At 42.2% G+C, this 5,622-nt stretch overlaps 1 long non-coding RNA gene across 2 annotated transcripts; it reads left to right on the plus strand.

Annotated features, from left to right (window-relative positions):
- The first annotated feature begins 3,973 nt into the window (after positions 1 to 3,973).
- On the plus strand, positions 3,974 to 4,946 carry LOC123257223. 2 transcript variants are annotated; one of them, XR_006507230.1, is made up of 2 exons: positions 3,974 to 4,074; positions 4,709 to 4,946. It is a non-coding gene; the product is annotated as an uncharacterized LOC123257223 (long non-coding RNA). The 2 variants fall into 2 exon arrangements; XR_006507231.1 differs by lacking the exon at positions 3,974 to 4,074 and adding an exon at positions 4,627 to 4,653.
- The last annotated feature ends 676 nt before the right edge of the window (positions 4,947 to 5,622 follow it).

The following is a 5,622-nucleotide window of genomic DNA, read 5'->3' on the forward strand; positions in this document are numbered from 1 at the left end:
AGTTAACCGCGCAACGGCAATGTCCGATTATTTAAGAGCTCGCTCTGATTGGTCTCTGCTGACACAGCGTCTGGCCGGATTCCGGCGAACACTGCATATTTGCGTGGCCGCTATGAAATATATTTTGTTAGCTTTAAGTTTCAGTTTATATTTGAGCTTAATACAATAAAGAAGTCTTTCATTAATACTCCGACACAGCCGTAAAAGTCAATTCATTTGTCAAATTGGTTAGCTGGCCTTAAGGGAAGTACTAACGGAGCTAGTAACTCCCACCATAACTTCCCGCAAGAAGGAAGAACCCCCTAGGCAACCGCCAGGGACAACATTCATTTCCCGCATCTGAAGACATCGTCATCATCGAGGGACCAACTACAAATAAACTTAATTAGCTGGCGCCCAACGTAAAAGTCATGTAAGTGAGCACTTTCACCCATAAATCCTTTACGCCTGCATTAAATTAAAAAAAAAAAATAAATAAATAAAATAAAAAAAGAAAAAAGTAGTGAAATTTTGTTCCTTACACTGACAGCTAAAAAACTGCAGCCCCTCTAACTTTTTTACATTAATTAATTTTCATTAATTGGCTGACGGTTTAGCATTAACACATTGTATTTTTATATAACTTTTTATAAACCATTTTTGGGGTATTTACTTCCCAATATTGTTTCCATTTTTTTTCTGTATGAATAAATAAAATTTGTATACAATAACACAAAAGTTGCAGAATAAAAAAATTCTTAACCAAGACAAAAGAATCACTCTCTCAAAATTTAATTTCCGATTCAAAATAATTCATATAATTGGATGCATTTAATTCAGCTTTTTTGTTACACAAGAATTCTTGGTATTAGTTGCGCTCCATATAAGCAATCCCTTCCAACATTAAAGGAGCATAAGGTAATTCTCCAGTGATTCTGAGTCCGAGAACGAAAGACCGGCCAGTTTTTCCACCCCAAAAAGCGCAAACGCTACCGCACTCACACACGCGAACATGGCTTTCAGCATGGAACAAATGACACCCACTATACAGGCGGCCGTTCAACATGCCGTTCATGAAGCCAATATCGAGAGCCAACGTAGGGAAAACGAACTGCGCCTGGCTGTACAACAGCTGACCGAACAGGTCAACGCAGTACAAATCGCCTCCACGCAACCGGAAGCTCCCAAAATCAAAGCCTATGAACCTTTCCCGAATTTACGGGAGCGCAGGACGCATACGTTTCCTGACGGCAAGCGGCAGTAGCCGCATATTATATTTTTAGGAACTACGTAAATAGCTCGCGCCATTATCAAGGCAGGCAGTTATCATTATGAGGAGTAAAATAAGAGGCCCTGCCGCTGCCGTGCTATCCTCGTTTGGCACTGTGCTAAGTGGCAAACGAGGATAAACAATAGCCAAAGGCGCAAGAACACCGTCAGGCTCCAGCGCTGGCAAATGCCCAGACAAGCACTGGCAAAAATCCAAACTACACCAAGCAACACAAGGCGCAAGTGCACTCTGCCCCACACAGTGGAGGCACACCCGAACCCATGGACATTGATCCATCGCTGTCCAAGATGCTGTCCTGGCCCTTAAGGCCAGGTAACCAATTTGACAAATGAATTGACTTTTACGGCTGTGCCGGAGTATTAATGAAAGACTTCTTTATTGTACGAAGCCATCTCAAGCCCCGGCATACCAAAACAGGAAACCGGCCGAGTCCGATCGATCAGGACCATACAAAAGGCAGAGGGTTAACCACGTCGCACAGGGCGCAGGCGAATCCGGGAGGAAATATACCACCGCAGCTTCAGACGCGGCTTAAGAAATTGATGACGACGCCATTAAAGAATATGATTTGGACGTCATTAATTTTTTAGGGGAAAGTCCCTGCTACCCGTCATCAGACGAAGAGTAGCGGGACTAGAAATGCAGCTTTTAATAGACCCCTGCGCGTCAAAAAATTTCATCCGTCCATACGAAGGGTTGAAAGGCGTCCGCCCAGTAGATTCGCCATTTTCGGTACATTCTTTCCATGGTGTTACCACTATCACAAAAAATGCTTCGTATCCCTATTTAACTTGAAGGCTACATTCTTCATCTTACCTTTAGATTTGTCCTACTTTGACGCTATCATCGGCCTTGACCTGTTAAAACAGGCAGGGGCATGGCTTTGCCTAGCTTCCGGCCACCTCAAATGGGGCTTCGAAGTAGAAAAGCTATAATTCCAAGCATGCCCCAACGTAAGTTTCACTGAAGTGAACTGCTCCAGCGCAAAACCTTCATTTAAAAAATGCTAAGCGACAGGAAAAATGCCTTCGCAAACCCAAATGAGGCGTTACCTTACAACACGTCAGTGGTGGCCACCATCAGGACAGTTGATGAGGAACCATTTATGCCAAACCCTACCTGTACCCGATGGGGGCAGCCGATTTCGTCAATGGCGAAATTTAAGACCTACTAAAAAACGGCATAATCCAGAAGTCGAGATCCCCCTACAATAACCCAATATGGGTACGGACCAAAGACCAAATTATACTGGCGGAACGAGACCGTGAGAAAACTTCCTTTTCCATAAACGGGGGAAAATACGAGTTTCGCCGACTGCCATTCGGGTTGAGGAATGCTGCCAGCATCTTCCAAAGAACCATCGAAAGAGCAGAAATCGGTCGGAATCGGAAAAAAGCGTTAACTTTTTGGGGTTTATAGTCACCAGCGAAGGGACTACGACAGACCCAGAAAAAGCATAAAAACGTGTTTGAAGTTAGGTCATTCATGGGCTTGGCTAGCTTCTAAAGGTGCTTTATTAAAGATTTTGCATCAATAGCTAAGCCCATTTCGAGCATCTTGAAATGTCAGCAGATAGAGATCCAGAAGCATCCAGGTACAGTTTACCGAGCCACAACGGCAAGCTTCGTAACATCCTGGCCTCTGAGGATGCCATCCTCAGGTACCCCGATTATAAAAAGGCATTTGATCTAACGACAGATGCCTCAGCATACCCATTACTATGATCTCTAGAACCTTAAAGGTCAGAGGGGTTAACTACGCTACCAACGAAAGGGAGCTGTTAGCCATAGTTTGGACACTAGAAAAGCTGCGTCACTATTTATATGGGGCCAAAGATATAAATGTCTACACTGACCACCAACCGCTGACCTACGCGGTGTCGGATTCTAATCCGAACACAAAAATTAAAAGACGGAAAGAACGCATCGACGAGTTTGTTGCCAAGGTCCATTACATGCTAGGCAAAGACAACCTCGTTGCGGATGCCCTCTCGAGGCAACAACTCGCCGTTGTAGAAGAGGAAGAGGCATTTTCAAGCGCGGCCACAATTCACAGTGAGCTGTCGCTAACCCACACCATACCATCCACGGACAAGCCTCTCAATCGCTTTCCAAACCAGATAACTCTGGAGGAAGCACGCTTTTCGTCAAAACCCAGCTTCGTTCTCTTTGGAAACAAGAGACGGCATAACATTGACTTTACTTGCGAGGAGTCATTGCTGGAGGAGCCCGCGGACATAATAGCTCGCGGATAATAGTTCCTAAAGGCGTAAACGGCATTCATTGCGATTTGCCCACGCTAGCAATGATACAGGACAAATTGGTTCGGCAATTTCCTGCAACTAAATTTTGGCACTGCAAAACCGACGGGAAATTCTCACTGTCGAGCACAAAAGAGCTCACAGATCTGTCCAGGAAAACGTGAAACAGGTACTCTCCGAGTACTACTTCCCGAAAATGTCCAAAATGGCGAACGATATATTCGATTCTTGCAGGACTTGCGCCAAGGCTAAATACGACAGACATCCAAAGAAACAGGAACTTGGCGAAACTCCAATCCCATCTCATATAGGAGAAAGGCTGCACATAGACATCTTCCCCACGGATAAAAAGTTTTTCCTTACGTGCATCGACAAATTCTCGAAATTTGCCGTCGTCAAACCGGTTCCCTCTAGAGCAGTGGTTCCCAAACTCTTTTCTCTCAAAGACCACTTTCAAAACTTTGCTGGATCCGGTGGACCCCCTGCAGCTAAATAACTATCAATTTTCGTAATCAACGACGAATCAACAGTTTTGGAAAAAAAGGTTAAAATTTATTGCTTGATAGGGTTTTAATCATTTGATAATAAAGTCGACTGAAAAAATTTTAAATTATTTTTTGATTGTGCTGCGAACGCATGTCAAAAAAGAAGAGTTGGCCAATAGAAAAAGTAGCTCATAGCACAAGTACCAATCAATTTTTGCAAATTTTAATTGAAAAACGTCAAAACTAAGTTGCAAAAAGAAGTAGGTATATCCTTGTGTTGTAGATATTTATTCAAATATTAAAATTATTACACTAATAATTATTATTGTTATAACAGTCGTAATGTTATCAAAATTGAACACTTATAACGTAATATAACTTCTACAATCGTAATTAAGAAAAATATATATAATTTTAATGAGATGGATGTGCTTGATGTATGGTTAGCAAATTATCAATATTTGGCTTGAGTTTTGTAAGAAATAACCGCAAATCTCCCCGTTCTGTGATATTCAATCTGCTCCTTATTTTTGTTAATAAGTTTGTAACGGCACTAAAACTTTTTTCGACGAGATATGATAAGGGAAACGCTATGAGAAGCTTTTGCGGGATTGCCCACAGTCCAGGATATTTTTTAGGTATTTCTGCCTGCAACCAAAATTTCTGATACCCTTTTTTAAATGTCACTTTCAGCTCCTCATTAGTGCTGAGCTCGAGTAGCTCCTCTTGTAATATCACATTCTCCACTTCTGTTTCATCAAATGGATTTATGATCTATGGTGGTATTTCCATCGACAGAATGTCTTCAAATCTAGTTTTAAAATCACCATGCAGGGCAATCAAATGTTGAATGTATGTCTGAATATCTTCATCAAGGCGACCAATATTTCCCTTCATAAACTTCAATTTACCAATAAAAGCTGAAATTACACTCTTTGTTTTTATTAAATTAAGGCTGTCCCCTTGTAATTGTAAGTTGAGGTCATTAAATTTTTTAAACAAATCTGTCAAATAGGCGACGTCTGCTTTAAAATTGATTATGAATTCATTTGCACGTTTGAACAAGTATTGCGGACGGGACGGTTGCCGGCAGCGGCGCGTCGACGACAAGTCTCGACGCGTTGTACTGAATATGGAACAAATTTTTACAATTTTACAGGGTTTTACAATTAACAGTCGCTGAGCTTCTCAAAATATTATCTGTCTATATTGATAGGAGAAGTCAAGCCAATATCTTAGTTCTTCACTATCGAAACCAAATTAATTTTCATGAACCCCCGCTTACAAAGTGTAGACCCCCATTTTTTGTTACACCCAACGTAGACCCCCGTCGAGTCTCCCGTGGACCCCTAGGGGTCCACCTGGACCACTTTGGGAACCACTGCTCTAGAGCTATAGAGGACCTCAAATTAGCGCTACTACAGCTGATGAACATTTTCCGAAAGTAAAGGTCATATATTGCGATAAAGAACCATCGTTAAACTCGCACACCATCGTTGCCATGCTTGAAAACCACTTCGGCGTTAGCATTTCAAATGCACCGCCCCACCACAGTGTCTCAAACGGACAAGTGGAACGCTTTCAAAGCACTCTGGTAGAGCTTGCTA

This window comes from Drosophila ananassae, chromosome 3L (genome assembly GCF_017639315.1).
Source record: "Drosophila ananassae strain 14024-0371.13 chromosome 3L, ASM1763931v2, whole genome shotgun sequence".
Taxonomy (NCBI): domain Eukaryota; kingdom Metazoa; phylum Arthropoda; class Insecta; order Diptera; family Drosophilidae; genus Drosophila; species Drosophila ananassae.